This window comes from Bombina bombina, chromosome 4 (genome assembly GCF_027579735.1).
Source record: "Bombina bombina isolate aBomBom1 chromosome 4, aBomBom1.pri, whole genome shotgun sequence".
In the NCBI taxonomy this organism is placed as follows: domain Eukaryota; kingdom Metazoa; phylum Chordata; class Amphibia; order Anura; family Bombinatoridae; genus Bombina; species Bombina bombina.
Window position 1 is genome coordinate 1,052,715,606 of NC_069502.1, and position 17,449 is coordinate 1,052,733,054.

Sequence of the window (17,449 nt, forward strand, 5' to 3'; positions counted from 1 at the left end):
TGGACCACTAACATGAATTTTTTTTAAAAGGTGCAAACCTCTATAATGCGCGTGTTAGTATGTGTGTGTGTGTGTGTATATGTGTATATATATATATATATATATATATATATATATATATATATATATATACCCCCCAACTGTCCCGATTTTCGCGGGACAGTCCCGATTTTAGGGGTCTGTCCCCCTGTCCCGGGTTACTAGCCATCTGTCCCGATTTGCCCCAGGCATTAAAAAAAAAAAAATTTTTTTTTTTTTTTTTTTTTTTTTTAAATTCTGTTGGGCCCATACTCAGAAGCAGCTGGTTTTGCTCTGACAGGTAGTGAGAAAGATGAGGCGCTGGAGAATTGACCCTGCTAGACTAATGTATTCCCCTCTAAGAAAACAGTGGTTGATATGTAGTGAATGTAGTCCAGCGCTAGATTAGCACGGGTAGAGTATTTAGTTAAATTCTATAATTTGAATATATTGTATTTTGTGATTGGATAAATGTTTAATGTATGTACTGCAATGTTGTTATTATATATTTATTGTAGGCAATCCTAAGTATTTATCAACATTCAGTTAATAAAAAGATATAAACAGGTATATACAACTGATATATATAAACTTGTTGTCTAATGTGAGCTTCTTATCTATATATAAAAACTAATAAAACATTTGTATAATTAGACAGAAATTTAATAACTTGTTAAAAGCATACATAAAATAAAAAGGGACGTCTCCCTTATAACATCGATTTCATCAGAGAAAACAATTGAATAACTGTAGTATATATTTCCGCTAATTGATAATCAGGTACCTGTTATATAGTGTAACAAATGATAATGTCCAGAAATTGGATTAAAAAAACTTAAAGATCCAAACGAGATGACCTCCCCGCTATTGTGGCGGGTGTGTGTTACTGGTCCGTTAGTGAGTGACTGGTATTTAAAAATATGTCATGTGACTTTTCCTACGTCACACTTGTGATCGTAGCTGTTTCAATATAGTTGTAATGTAACCAGTGATCCTTGATATTCTGTCAAGTGCTTATTATGTTGCAATTTTTTTAACTTTAATCTGTATGTGTAACAGAAGGTGTATTCCCCTATTCCGTGTGTAATTAGGGAGTCTTGGGGGAGATTGCAACTTACGCTGGTCTCTTGGCACACCTGATTTCTCTTTTAGTGTGGTCTTTGCGGTCACATTCAGTGACTTGGATGTTTAAACTTTGCGGTCACGTGCAGTGACTATAATGCAATCCTCACAGTGTGGACTTGGCGGTCACTTGTAGTGGTGGGAATTGAACTCATGACCTTTAGGGTAAGAGAGGGAGATCTTAACCATTAGGCTATGTGTATCTCACTTTCTGTGTTAGCATAGTGGACTTGGCGGTCACTTGTAGTGACTGTAATGAGGTCTTTGCGGTCACGGAGGCGACTAGTGGTGGGGTCTTTGCGGTCACAAGTGGTGACTAGGAGTAGAATCTTTAGCGGACATCAGTGATGTTATACAGCAAGGTCTTTGCAGTCACAGATTGTGACTTGCATGTATTAACTTGCGGTTGTTTCTTTGCGGTCACAGATTGTGACTTAAAAGTGGTCTTTGCGGTCACTAACAGTGGTGACTTAGAGGAAATCTTTGCGGTCACTAGTAGTGACTAACAGAATGATCTGTATCGTTGGAGACCAAAGTAAAACTTGGCAATCTCTCTGTGCAACTTAGTAAAGCTGATTAGAAACAAATGCAGGTTGTAACAATGTCCAGCTGCAATGTTGCAGGAGGTAATCAGCAAAGGAAGTCTTGTAGTAGTTGTCTTTCCTTTCTTGGCAATTATAACAGCAATCAAAATAAAAACATAAAGTGCAGAGTGACAACAGTGTCAGTGTCAACGAGTTTCGCCCTTAGGCTTTTGCGGGGGGGGGGGTGTCCCTCTTTTGAATTTTGAAATGTTGGGAGGTATGTATATATACACACACATACTGTACATAACTAGTATAACCATAGCTAAGTTTACATTATTTAACCCCTTAATGACCACAATGTACCCTGTATGTCACTGGTCGTTAAGGGTTTTTTCAGGACATAATAGCACAAGTCTAGCAAGAACACGCTATTAATGCCCTCCCTCCAGAAGGCTTTGTGGAATAGAGCAGTCTTAACGCTGGTGGCAAGACCACACTATAAAACAATCAAGTCCCAAAAAAAGGCCAGCGACATACAGGGTACGTCGCTGGTCCTTAAGGGGGTATACATTTACACATTTTTAAGAATATGTTTTTGGAATTAACTAACTGACAGAACTGAGAGAATACCTCCACATGACAGATGAAGGGTGAGTGCCAACTTTTGAGCTGGAAACAGATTGGCAGAAAGTGGGGAAAAATAATTATATTTGAAAGGACGATAAGACTTCCAAGTTACCTCCCCAGTTAGGAATTATTCAAAACTACTTATGATCATGGACAGACATCGGAGTCATAAATTAAGTTTATATTACTGGCAATTACTATAATACTGGTGGGATATGGCTGATCTGCTGGATGGCAATTACTGGAATTCAGGTGGAATGGCTTTGTGTGTGGGAAAATTATTAGAATGAAAAAGAATTAATATTTAATTAAAAAAAAAAAGAAAATGGAGGGGAGGAAGACAAACAGTGATGTTTGAAATCCATCTGAAGGAATTAGGAAAACTACTACAAAGAGACAGGTAAAGGGAAGAAAATAAATGAAATATAAGAGAGAATGTTTATTTTTTTATATATATTATTATTATATTATACTTTAAATCCACTATTTCAAGCCAAGACTATACCAACCTGTGCTGGCTTTAGAATGGAAGTATCTTCATCTGAGCAGCGTGCCGGGTAGGAGGAGTTAAAAATACAATCTAGCTACTCAAGTTGTACTACGCAACGTGCGTAGGGAGATTGTAATTGAACTCCTCCTCCGTCGGTTTTCACTGATGTCCAGCCAGGCACTGTAGGGAGTTGCGGCGCGACGGGGGTGACGCAATCAGAGGAGATTAATTCCTGCTTGATGGGGTCAAAGACCACCAACATCTTCTCGTGGACCACCAGTGGTCCACGGACCACTGGTTGGCGACCACTGAGATAGAGCATGCAATTTTCTAATTTACTTCTATTTTAATTTGTTTATTCTCTTGGTGTCTTTTGTTAAAAAGCAGGGACATAAGCTCAGGAGTGTGTGCATACCTGTAGTTTTGTAAGAATTGTGGTTTTGTAAGAATTTTTATCAATTTGCAAGAGCACTAGATTGCAGCACTCTTTCCTGCCATTTATAAAAAATATCTAAATGTTGTTAGGGTGAAGCTTCCTTATTCACAAGAATAACACAATTAACATTTGTTTATTGATTCAATGTTATCTTCACATAATTAAGCAGTTCCAAGAGTAAAAATCAACAAAATAAAATGTAACAGTAATTTCAGATATCAAGAAATCTAAACCTTTTCATATGAAGTTGGGGATGATTAAACCTATTAGTATTATTTCTATTATTATTATATTTTTAAGCATGTTGATTAAAGTTCCATATATTTATAATTGGTGGCTGTGAAAGTATAGCATTGCCAGCAGATTGAGCAAGATCAAGAGATGCCTTACAACCCATATAGCAGTTTGGCCTCGGTGACCAAAAGCATCTGATGATCTTGCTCACTTTGGGCTCGGTGACCAAAAGCTCGCAAATTTGGAGAGAAATCGCCAAAATCTTTTGGATTTTTTTTAGACCTTCTATTGTAAAGTAAGAGTCTCCCCTTAAGATACAGAAATCAGCAAAGTGAGATAAATAACTCTCAATAAATAATTTGAGTTTTTATAAAAAAAATTTAAAGACATTGCTGTACTAACGAGATTTCTTAGATTATCTTGCCTGAGTGGAGAGATTTGAACATCAGGTCATTTGAGTTCATTATCACAAATAATAGGTTCTGAGGCAATTTCTTAAATCTGTTTCCAGTTAAAATGGTTGATTGTATTTAAATTAATAAAAATATTTGTCCCAGTAGAAGCCTCTAGTCTGGCTGAATCCTCCAAAGGACATAAGTTAACAGTTGAAGAATACATTGTGATTCTTAATGTATATACTAATATTAATTAATACAAAACTTATTTTCTCCAAAATAAATGTGATTTGTGTGGTGTGTGTATATAAATGCCCCAGTGTTACATATAAATGTATGAGTGTGTAGGGTTTGTGTATGCACATGTGTATAAAGTATTCTTTAACACATTATATATAAAATTACTGGTGCAAATTGAGTTCACAAATGGCATAATATCAAATTATTATTGCATAAATGCCCCCAACTGTAAAGGGGTTAAATACATAATTAAAGTCTCACTCTGGATTATCTTTGCTTAGTACATGTTTAGTGAGCCAATCAGAAGTACCATACACAAGTAATAGCCAATCACCATCTGTGTCCTACTCTGATTTGTCAGCATAAGGGGTGAACACATTTTTACCAAGGGATAGTCATGCAATTACGTAATACTCTAACAAATTATAGTATTTTTTCCTTCCTAAGATAGGGAGAGTCCACGGCTTCATTCCTTACTGTTGGGAAATACAATTCCTGGCCACCAGGAGGAGGCAAAGACACCCCAGCCAAAGGCTTATATATACCTCCCACTTCCTCATTACCCCAGTCATTCTTTGCCTTTCGTCACGTTAGGAGGTGGCAGAGAAGTGTCAGAAGATTTGGAGAGTCCTGAAAAAGGGTATCTGCCCTTCGAGATAGGACTGGAGTTTTAAGTAGTCATGTCAACCTCTCAGTGATAGTATTGATGAAATCTAGAGTCTGGAGAAAGTTTTTCTGCGAAACCATCCAGACTACTGCTGACAGCTCCTAAGCAATCAGTGTTGACGAGTTTCACTGCCTGCTTTCTCTCACTCAAGTCCATGTCAGAAGAGCTGCTATAAGACTGTCACACTTGAGAGGCTGTGTTATGTTCCACAGCATGGATCCTGGAGATAACATTGTTTCAATTTTTACACATAAAACGCTATAACAGGGTCACAGTGTGGCTCCTTTATACCTTGATAGGATCCAGAGTTAACATCCTTTGAAGGGGGTTTATTGAACAGTTGGGGTTAATTAATCAGTGTATTAATTATTTACATGATGCTTTGTGTGATTTTTTTTCCTGGGCTCATAGACTGTGTTTTTGGCTGGAACAAACAGCTTTCACTTTTAAGTTTCACTTTCGTTTTTGAAAGTGTTGTACAGCTCCTATTACTTGCTGTACTTGTAATAACAGGGGAAGTACTGTCTTGCACTCCTTGTGACCGTGTGTGGTCTATGTTCATTTCCTCCATTCCGGCTGAGACTTGAACATGAGGAGAGCGTTTGCTCTGTTAACTGTCTGGGTCTAGGAGGTAGTAAGTGCCCCAGCCATTGGGAGTATAAAGGTGCATTTTTCTATAATAAAAAAAAGTTTTTATTTGTGTCCTTCTGTGGGTATAACCTGAGCTATTGAGGACTCTGACATGTTAGAAGGTACTCCTTCTGTACTAAATCAGACCTGTTTATATTGTGAGGAGGCCGTGGTTTTCCTGCCCACTCAATTATGTTCCACATGCCTTAACACAGTTATAAAGTCTAAGAAGGGAGTCAAGCCTGCTAAGCCTCTTAGTCCCTCTGAGCCGTCTACCTCTCAGGACTCGCATCCCATGAGATTACTACCCTTGCTACATTATCCACTCCACATGCAGGTCCCTGTAGCACATCTAATCCTCCATCGGGAGGGGGCCTTCTTCCTGAGGACTTTGCCGCGCAGTTACAAAGTCTGCGGCCCTCAGTGCATTACCTCACTCTAACAAACGCAATAGAAAGGTTAAACATAGCTCTCCTGACCCGGAGTCATCTAAATATTTATCAGATTTAGCTTTTATGTCCCAGTTATCCGATGAGTTAACCTCTGTAGCTTCAGAGGTTGAACTTTCTGGGTTGTAGTCCTTAGCGTCTAAGCCTTCTGCTGCAGAGGAACTGTCCTTTAGATTTAAAATTGACCACTTGCATTTTTTATTAAAGGAGGATCTGTCTACGTTAGAGGTTCCAGAGGCTGCGCTGCCTGAAGAACCTATGATACCTAAATTAGACAGAGTTTACAAAGACAGGAAAGTTCCTTTTGACTTTTCCTGTGCCGGTTAAGATTGTGCACATTATTAAGAACGAATGGGAAAGAATTGATTCTTCCTTTTCCCCCTCGTCTACTTTTAGAAAGTTGTTCCCGCTCTTGGACTCTCAACTGGATTTGTGGGGCTCCATTCTTAAGGTGGATGGTGCTATCTCTACGCTTGCTAAATGTACTACTATACATCTTGAGAATAGTTCTTCATTCAGAGAGCCGATGGATAAGAAAATGAAAACCTACTGGTGTGACTCTTTGTCGGATCTCATTAAGATGGAGTCTCCCCTCGAGTATATATTCAAAGTCGAATTTAAAGCTCTGAGAATTGCTAATTCTTTTATCTGTGTTGCGAACAGGCAAATTATTCGCCTAAATGCAAAGATCTCTGGCTTTGCGGTCCTAGCTCGCCAGGCGTTCTGGTTGAATTCTTGGTCTGTGGATATGACTTCTAAGTCCAGACTCCTTTCTCTTCCCTTCAAGGGAAAGATTTTATTTTGTCCAGGCCTGGACTCCATTATTGCTACGATTACCGGAGGCAAGGATGCCTTCCTACTGCAAGATAAGAAGAATAAGTCTAAGGGAAAATAATCTTCTTTTCATTCTGACAAATCCGAATGACAACAATCCTCCTCCAAGCCCGAGCAACCTAAGAGTACTTGGAAGCCGGCTCAGTCCTGGAATAAATCCAAGCAAAATAAGAGGCCCGCTGAAAACAAATCGGCATGAAGGGGCGGCCCCGATCCGGGATCGGATCGTGTAGGGGGCAGGCTGTCTCTTTTTTTAGATGCTTGGTTCAAGGAAGTACAGGATCTGTGGGTCATGGAGGTGGTATCTCAGGGATACAATATAGGCTTCAAATCTCATCCGCCAAGGGGCAGATTCCTTCTCTCGAATCTGTCTACCAGACCAGAAAAGAGGGATGCCTTTCTAGGGTGCGTTCAGGATCTATATTTCTTAGGAGTTGCTGTCTCTGTGCCTATCGAAGAAAGAGGTTTTGGGTTTTATTCAAAACTTTTCGTGGTTCCAAAGAAGGAGGAAACTTTCCGCCCAATTCTGGACCTAAAGTGCTTAAACAAATTTCTCAGTGCTCCTTCCTTCAAGATGGAGACAATAAGGTCCATCCTTCCTTTAATTCAGGAAGGCCAGTTTATGATCACTATAGATCTGAAGGACGCTTACCTTCATGTTCCAATCCATAGGGAACACTTTCAGTTCCTGAGGTTTGCAGTGCTGGACCAGCACTTCCAGTTCATTGCCATTCCATTTGGCCTAGCCACTGCTCCAAGAATCTTTACGAAGGTTCTGGGGGCTCTTCTAGCCATTGCCAGAAGTCAGGGTATTGCAGTAGCCCCATATTTTTATGATATTCTGGTGCAAGCACCATCCTTTTGTCTTGTGGAAGATTTCTCAGTCTTCTTCGATCACATGGATGGAAGATAAACTTGGAAAAGAGTTCTCTTATCCCAAGTACCAGGGTGGAATTCCTTAGTACTATAATAGACTCCATATCCATGAGGATATTTCTAACAGACAAGAGACGTTGCAAGCTAACTTTGGCATGTCTTGCCCTCTAGACCTCCTTGATTCCCTCTGTGGCTCAGTGTATGTAGGTGATTGGTCCCATGGTGTCCTGCATGGACATCATTCCTTTTGCCAGGTTTTGTCTCAGACCTTTACAACTGTGCATGCTGAGGCAGTGGAATGGTGATCATTCAGATCTGTCTCAACAGATTGGATTAGACAGCCGGTCGAGAGAATCACTCTCTTGATGGCTCTGTCCAGATCATCTGTTCCAATGGACATGCTTCTTAAGACCATCCTGGGAGATTGTGACTACGGACGCAAGTCTATCCGGATGGGGAGCTGTTTGGGGTGCCAGGAAGGCACAGGGGTTGTGGACTCCTGATTGCTCCATCGTGGCCGCAAAGGACAAGGTTTGCGGATCTAGTGGGGATGTCCTCATCTCCTCCGTGAAAGTTACCTTGCCGCAGAGACCTGCTGATACACGGTCTATTTGTTCATCAAAATCTAGATTCTCTGAGGCTGACTGCGTGGAGATTGAATGTTTAGTTTTAGCCAAGAGAGTTTTCTCTGAGAGTGTCATTGATACTCTTATTTAAGCTTGTAAACCAGTTACTCTGCTTATCTACCACAAAGTGTGGAGGACCTACTTATTCTGGTGTGAAGAGCGTGGTTTTTCCTGGCACAGAGTTAAGGTTGCCAGGATCTTATCTTTTCTCCTGGATTGGCTGGAGAAGGGACTTTCTGCTAGTTCCCTGAGGGGACAGATTTCTTCCCTCTCAGTTTTATTGCGCAAGAGACTGGCTGAGCTTCCAGACGTGCAGTCCTTTGTTAAGGCTCTGATTAGGATCAGACCTGTGTTTATATCTGGGGCTCCTACTTGAAGCCTAAATCTTGTTCTTCGTGTTTTGCAACAGGTTCCGTTTGAGCCTCTGCATTCCGTTGATATTAAGTTGTTATCTTGGAAGGTTCTCTTTTTATTGGCTATTGCCTCTGCGCGCAGAGTTTCTGAAATCTCTGCTTTGCAATGTGAGCCCCCTTATCTGATTTTTCATACAGATAAGGCAGTTTTATGTTCTAAATTAGGTTTTCTTCCTAAGGTTGTGTCAGATAGCAACATCAATCAGGAGATTGTGGTTCCTTCCTTGTGTCCTAATCATTCTTCATCGAAGGAATGCTTACTTAACAATTTGGATGTGGTTCGCACCTTGAAGTTCTTTCTTCAGGCTACTAATGAGTTTAGACCAACTTCCTCTTTGTTTGTTGTCTATTCGGAGAAGCGTAAAAGGCAGAAGGCTATTTCGACTTCCCTATCTTTTTGGTTAAGGAGTGTCATCCACTTAGCTTATGGGACATCGTCCTCCTGAGAGGATAACTACTCATTTCCCTAGAGCAGTGGCTTCCTCTTGGGCCTTTAAGAACGAGGCCTCTATGGATCAGATTTGTAAGGCGGCTACCTGGTCCTCCTTACATACTTTTTCAAAATTTTACAAGTTTGATGTTTTTGCTTTGGCTGAAGCAGCTTTTGAGAGAAAAGTTTTGCAGGCTGTGGTGCCCTCAGTATAGGGTCCGCCTCTTCTTTTTTGTTCCTTCCTGTTATTCATTCAGTGTCCTCTGGAGCTTGGGTATAGTTTTCCCAACAGTAAGGAATGAAGCCGTGGACTCTCCCTATTTTAGGAAGGAAAACATAAATTCCTTTCCTTCCGGATAGGGAGAGTCTACGCCCCCCGCATGTTTTTTTCTTGTCTATGGGCGGTCCCCTATTTATTTATTTTCTTCTGGCACCATTTATACCCTAATGTTTCTCCTACTTTTCCTTGTTCCCTCGGCAGGATGACTAAGGTAATGAGGAAGTGTGAGCGATATTTAAGCCTTTGGCTGGGGTGTCTGTCTCCTCCTGGTAACCAGGTGTTGTATTTCCCAACAGTAAGGAATGAAGCCGTGGACTCTCCCTATCCGGAAGAAAAGGAATTTATCTGGTAAGCATACATTGTTATTATTGCATTAAAGGGATAGCAATTCATACATTGAAATGTATAGCTGCAATCAATGTCCATTTGCAAAAATGCTTCTAGTAAATGATATTATTGTTTCAGCAGCATATGCACATATGCTATGTATGACTAGAGGATCAGGATTTACCCATGCATACTCAGGGAGCTGGCGGCGGTGTGTATCGTGTCAGTGAAGATTTATTTTCTGTCATACAAGCCACTGCTGACTCTCTGAGAGGGTGCAGCATATGTGTGTATGCCCCTGAAAAACAGTGGTAACTTTTACTAGAAACCTGTTTGCTAATGGAAGTATATTGCAAAAAAATGTTTTTATTTAAATATTAAATGCACCCATACACATTTCAATTTTGAACTTTTTTTTTATCCCTTTTTAATGACCTCCTTTAAGATTTACTGAATATAATCATTATATAGTAATGTGTCTGACAGGTGGGGAAAAAAAGTATATTCTGTGGGTATTCTTATACACATTCCTTGTTAAATAGCAGAGTATGTTACAGAAATAACAATTCAGCAGTTTAACTTATCCCTCAAAGGAATTTTAAGCCTTCTTAACTTCTGTATTGTAAGCTATCACGGCACTGCAGTATATTTTAGATTTACCCAGAACTGCATGGTTAACAAAATCATTATATGCTAAGCTTATATTGAAAATGCCCTAAACACCGCTTCCATGAGTTTCGTTATCTATGAGCATATTTGAACATTTAAATATATTTAATATTAAGAAAATCTTAATAAATTCTGTAGATTTTGTGTTTATATAAGATGTAAGAGGAAGGCATTGCCAAGCAAAATACACATCACTTGTTTATATTAAAAAAGGGACATCAAAGTTTTTATATGCATAGAATATATTAGCAATTAAAGGGACATGAAACCCAAATTTATTCTTTCATGATTCAGAAAGAGCATGCCATTTTAATAAACTTTCTAATTTACTTCTAGTATATAATTTGCTCCATTCTCTTGATATCGTTTGCTATAAAGCATATCTAGGTAGGCTCAGTAGATTCTGATTGTTGGCTGCACATAGATGTCTCCTGTGATTGGCTCACCCATGTGCATTGCTATTTCTTCAATAAAGGATATCTAAAGAATGAAGCAAATTATATAATAGAAGTAAATTGGAATGTTGTTTAAAATTGTATTCTCTACCTGAATCATGAAAGATAAATTTTGGGTTTAGTGTCCCTTTTAAGGCTAGCCCTAAATGGGTTAGTGTACTACAATCATTGTGTAGTATTGCTGGTTCAGGAAATTTGCAGTATTTTGCAGCATACACAGTTTACAGAATTTGACTTTTAGCCTCTTTAAGGAATTTTAGCCAAATATAATTTTTACAGCAAAGGCAAATAACCAATTTTGCCACACAGGTGGCATTATGAAATATTCGGGTGGGGCAGTATAATAATTTGCAATAATTTTAACATTTATAAATGTTACTTTATGCAAAGCACAAATGAATTGCATACTTTAACATACATTGATTAAATGATAATTTGAGTAAAAAACATTGAAAACATTTTAAAATGAACTAATGTTACCTTAATATTGGCTTAGTTTTTAGCCGGGTGAATCAGTAAAATCAGCCAGGTGGTGCACCCACTAAAAAGGCCCTGGGAAAAAAAACTAAAAATAAAAACTAATATGTATTGCAGTGTTGAGTTTAATGTTACTTTAAAGGTAACTTGTACTTAATGTGTTTCCAATTATCCATTTTACCTGCTGGAATGAATTAAATTGCTTACAAATAGCAATTGTAAAAAATAGCAGCTTTGAAATAGCAGCTTTCTTTCATGTAATTGGCAAGAGTCCATGAGCTAGTGAGGAATGGGATATACATTCCTACCAGGAGGGGACAAAGTTTCCCAAACCTCAAAATGCCTATAAATACACCCTCACCACACCCACAATTCAGTTTTACAAACATTGCCTCCTATAGAGATGGTAAAGTAAGTTTGTGATTGATTTTTATGATTTCTTCTATATTAAGCGCTTCTAAGCATTCTGAAGCCCAATTCCTCTCAGAGTACAGTGTTTGTCAGGGGGATGTGAATAGAGTATCGCCTATTGATTTTATGGTTTCTCTCAAGGGAAATCTTTTCAAGGGTTCTCTGTTATCAGTCGTAGGGATTCATCTCCTACCTCCCTTTTCAGATCGACGATATACTCTTATATACCATTACCTCTACTGATAGTTTTCAGTACTGGTTTGGCTATCTGCTATATGTGGATGGGTGTCTTTCGGTAAGTATGTATCATTATTTAAGACACTCTCAGCCATGGTTTGGCGCTTTATGTATTAATATAAAGTTTTAGATATATGTATTTTACTTGTATTTGCCATGAGTCAGGTATATGTGTATTTCCCTTTGCAGTCTAAACAGTTTCAGTATAGGAATTATGTTTGGGAAGTTTATTCAAACTTTTTTCTTACCTGGGGTTCAGTCTTTTTCTAATTTGACTTTCATTTTTTCACGGGCAAATCTAGGCTCGCAAAGGTGCAAAATGCTGTTTTTTATTACGTCATTCTTGGTGCAAATTTTTTTGGCGCGAAGTTGCACCTTTGATGGCGCAAATTTCAGCATTTCCTGCGTCTTTGTTGATGATAGATGTTTTGCCGCAAAATCGCGTTTGTTATTACGCGAGTTGTGTCATTTCCTGGTGTTAGTTTTGCTGCAAATTTTTTTTTAACTTCTTTTTGCTTAATGGGTCATTCTTGGCGCCAAATTTTAATTACTTAACCCCTCTCCCTCTATTGCTCGCTGTTTTCATGAACTTTGAAAGCTATTATGCCTGCTTTTGTTTTTCTCTACTGAAACTGTTACATTGTGGAAATGGAATGTTTTGCCTAATGCTATTTTTCTTTTTCTGTTCTCTTCTTTTGCGAGATGTCTCATTCTGATCCTGACTCTGATGTTACTGTAGAAATGATGGTGCCCTGGAACACAATTCTACAAAGCTAAGTGTGTTCTTTTCATTGTTTAAGCTGTTCAACTTAATTATGTGGCATTTATCATGTTTTATGCTAGCAATGTTTCTACATGTACAATAACATTTACTGTTTTTTACATATTCAGTTCATGTATTTGATTTCATCTGCAAACATCACATGTTGCTTATACTTTCTGTATTATATTCTAGAGAATGGTTATTCTGATTCCCTCTTGGGACTGTACTACTATTTCTATGGAAATTGTTACTTGTTTTCAGGATTCTTTAGAATTTGAATATAACCTTAGTAGAGCATATTCACGTACTGTATATATTTTTAGCTCAGCTTTATCTGTGGCTGACATTACTGTTCTCTCAACCTTTGTTGAACAGTTAGTATAAGCAGTTTCCGATTCTTAAGTATATAACTCTGTTTATTTACTTTAGATGTATTAATTTAATTATGTTTACTATATCTATTATTATGATTTAAAATATATTTTATTATCTCTATCTTGTTAGAATAATAATTTGTTTGATTTCTATTATCTCCACTATTTCTGGAGGTTTAGAGTTTTTTTCTGCCCTACTTTTAGATGTAGATCAGTTGGTGAATGTCCTGACTACAAACTCTTGTTCTAGATCCAAGGGTCATAGATTAATTTCCCGGCAGGGTTAATACAGCTCTTTGGCCTTTGAGGTCAATTTATTGTGTACCATTTATTTGGGTAATAACTACTGTTTTTATCTGCTGCTAATTTGTTTAACTCAGAGTGTAAGCACTGAAGAAGCGTTTTTTGTATCCTTCTGGGAGATAAATGCTTTATAATTACTAGTTATTAGACTGCATGAAGGTGCGGTTCTCAAAGCAGCCCTTCTGGTGGGGGGCAGATTAAATTGTTTTTGGATGAATTCACTCTAAATTCTATATTATTCTTAGGGTTTGGATAGATTTTTAGAATGAGACCTCCTATGGGAAGAATCTTTCTCAGTACACTCTATGATTTTTTTTCAGGAGTAATTATGCCAGTTCGTTTTGCAGGAACAGGATTTGGGTTTCTATTCAATTCTATTCTTTGTCCCTAAGAAGAGAGGTTTATTCAGTCCATTCTTGGATCTGAAGACTTTTATATTGTTTTGTTAGAGTCTCAACATTTAAGTTGGAGATTATAAGGACTATTATGCCTTTTTGTTAAGGTCATTTCATGTCCACTTTATTTTTCATTATGTTTTAGCCTCATATTTTATTTCATACAGACCACTTGTGGTTTCTGAGTTTTTCTTTTAAGCTTTACCAATTTGTCGCTTTTCCATATGGTTTAGTGACAGCTTTATGAATCTTTTGAAAGGTTCTTGGTGCCCTTCTTTCTGTCTTCAGACAGTAGGGTATTGTGGTGCTTCCTTATCTGGATGGTATCTTGGCATTAGCTTAAACTTTTCTTTTATTAAAGTCAGACAGATAGCTCAGCATGCTAATGCACTGTGGCCGAGCTCTGTAGAAACCTGAGGGTTGCAGGTTCGATTCCCGGTGAGGTCAATTCAGCCTTTCATCCTTCTGAGGTCGATTAAATGAGCAGTGTCTTGAGTCCCTTTCGGGTGATTAGACGTGCTTTACAAGTACCCAATACATACATATGAAAAAGCAGTATTCAAATATAGGGACTTTTCTTTTTGTGGAATCCCTCATGAATCAACTAAGTTTTGTTTCTTCAAGACATGGTTAGAGGATTTAATTTACCTAAGAGTTTCGTGATTACTCAGACAAGGGTCACTTCTTTTTGGGTTTCTAGATGGATTCTGTGTTCATGTCTTTGTCTTTATCCGACAAAAGTCAATTGTAAGTGGCGTTAGCCTGTCTACATTTCTTTCAGTGGCTATGTGCATGAATGTTTTAGGTCTCATAACTGCAGCATCCGGCGTAGTTCCCTTTGCTCGTTTTTCATCTGAGATCTCTTTTTTGCTTTGCATACTGAATCAATGATACAGGTTATTGTTTTTAGTTATCACAGTTGATATTTTTAAATCCTAACACGCTACTCTCTCTGTTTTGGTGATTAGTCTGTCATCATTTTATTCAGGGGACCTCCTTTTGTTCATACTTCCTGGACTGTATTCTTAATGGATGCAAGTCTTACCAGTGGGGAGCTGTCTGAGGGTCTTTTGACATCACAAGGGGTTTGGAAACTTCAAGAGGTAAGGTTTCCAATCAATATTTTAGAACTCAGTGCTATTTTTTCAGAACTCTTTCAGGCTTAGCTTCTTTTAGGAGAGAACTTTTTCATTTTTTGAATTCAGACAGACAATATCACAACTGTGGCATATGTCAATCAACAATAGGGACTCGTAGTTCCTTAGCAATTAAGAAGTATCTTGAATACGTTCTTAGATGGAATTCATTTCCTGTCTATTTTCTACATTTTTAGACATTTAGGAGATGTATTATCTCAATTTCCCAGGTACCTTTTCAGGTTCAGGGATCCTCAGGTGGAGATGGTGGATGCATTAGCAGTGTCTTGGTTTTGCAACCTGACTACATCTTTCCGCCTCTGTTTTTTTTCTTCCAAAGGTGATTTCCAAGATCATATTGGAACAGTGTCATGTGTTTTTGATAGCATCAGCATGGCCTCACAGGTTTGGCTTGTGGATCTTGTTCGGATGTCCATTTGCTATTCTTGGCTGCTTTCTCTTGTTTAGGGGCTGTTTTTCCATCGGGATCTCAAATTACTAATTTGGTGGTATGGAAATTGATTAGTGTTTAGTCATAGAGGTTTCTCTGACTCAGTTTTTATCGCTATGTTTCAGGCTTATAGGACTGTTTCAAGGAACATGTATTATCAGGTTTGGAAAACCTATATTTTATATTGTTCTTCTCATAAATTCTCTTGGCATTCTTTTAGAATTCCTAGGATTTTACAGTTTTTCAGGATGGTTTGGATAAGTTTGTCTGCAAATTTTTTGAAGGGACAAATCTCTGTTCTTTCTGTTTTATTTTCTAGAAAGCTTGTTTAAACTTCCTGATATTCACTGTTTTGTTCAGGCTTTGGTTGGTATCAAGCCTGTTCATTTATTAATTTCTCCTTTTTGGAGTATTATTTGGTTTAAAGATTTTGCAGGCTCTTTTCTTTTGAGTCTATATTTTCTTTGAAGATTATCTACGTTCTTGGATAGTGTTGTTTCTTTTGACTATCTCTTCTGCTACAAGTTTCTGATTTATCAGCTCTCTCTTGTGTGTCTCCTTATCTGATTTTTTTAATCTAGATAAGTTGTTTTGTGGACTTCTTTTTTTCCTAAGGTTGTGAATTTGAACAACATTAGTAGAGAAATTGTTGTTCCTTCTTTGTGTCCTAATCCTAAAGAATTCTTTGAGAGTTCTTTACATCCTTTGGATGTGGTAAGAGCTTTATAATTCTATATCGAGGTTACTAGAATTTCAGAAGACTTCTAGTCTATTTACTATTTTTCTGGTTCCAGAAAAGGTTAGGAAGTCTCTGCTTTTTTTGGCATCCTGATTAAAGCTTTTGTTTTTCAAGGCTTATTTCGAGGCAGGGCAGGCTCCACCTCAGAGATTTACAGCTCATTTTACTAACTTCAGTCGCCATTTCTTGGTCTTTTTCAGAATGAAGCTTAGGTTGATCAAATTTGCAAATCAGTAATTTAGTCTTCTTTGCATACTTTTATTGTTTTTACCATTTTGATGTATTTGCTTCTTCTGAATCAGTCTTTGGTAGAAAAAGTTCTTCAGGCAGCTGTTTCAGTTTGATTCTACTGCTTTTGATTTAAGTTTTTTGAGAAAAACTTAATTGTGTGGATTTAATTTCTCAGTGAAAATAGCTGTTATTTTATCCCTCCCTCTCTAGTGACTCTTCTGTGGACTTCCACATCTTGGGTATTTCTATCCGATAACTCACTAGCTCATGGACTCTTGCTAATTACATGAAAGAAAACATAATTTATGTAAGAACTTACCTGATAAATTCATTTCTTTTTTATATTGGCAAGAGTCCATGAGGCCCACCCTTTTTATGGTGGTTATGATTTTTGTATAAAAGCACAATTATTTTTCCAGTTCCTCTTTTTGTATTCTTTTATACTCCTTATTTTATCAACCCACTTATTGGCTCTTCGTTAAACTGAATTGTGGGTGTGGTGAGGGGTGTATTTATAGGCATTTTGAGGTTTGGAAACTTTGCCCCCTCCTGGTAGGAATGTATATCCCATTCCTCACTAGCTCATGGACTCTTGCCAATTACATGAAAGAAAGCTGCTATTTCAAAGCTGCTATTTTTTACAATTGCTATTTGTAAGCAATTTAATTCATTCCAGCAGGTAAAATGGATAATTGGAAACACATTAAAGGAATATAATTTTAAAGTACAAGTTACCTTTAAAGTAACATTAAACTCAACACTGCAATACATATTAGTTTTATTTTAAGTTTTTTTCCCAGGGCCTTTTTAGTGGGAGCACCACCTGGCTGATTTTACTGACTCACCCGGCTAAAAATTAAGCCAATATTAAAGTGAATGTCAATTTTTGTATAGCTGAAGCCTCCTAATAATTCTTTAACACATGTGTTTTTAAACTGCTAGGTTTAAAAAAAAAAAAAAAAAATAGTATTTATTATATATTTGCATAACTAACTTGTTTGTATTTTGATCTTCCTCCTCCCACCCGGCACCTCCGTGTTATTTACAGGGTGATGGTTAGAGCGGCCCTCCTCGCTTTGTACGTCACCGTGAAGCGCGCACCCGTGGAGCAAATCTTTATGCGCATGAGTGTAATCCAGCTTTACTTTGTCTGCGCATGCATTAGAGCCCTGTTTTCTTACGGCGTA

The 17,449-nt window shown here is 37.8% G+C and overlaps 1 protein-coding gene across 1 annotated transcript in view; it reads left to right on the forward strand.

The window, feature by feature from the left end:
* The window catches only part of CCDC88A (coiled-coil domain containing 88A), a 424,707-nt gene that overhangs the window by 119,729 nt on the left and 287,529 nt on the right, over positions 1–17,449 (forward strand). The window lies entirely within an intron of this gene.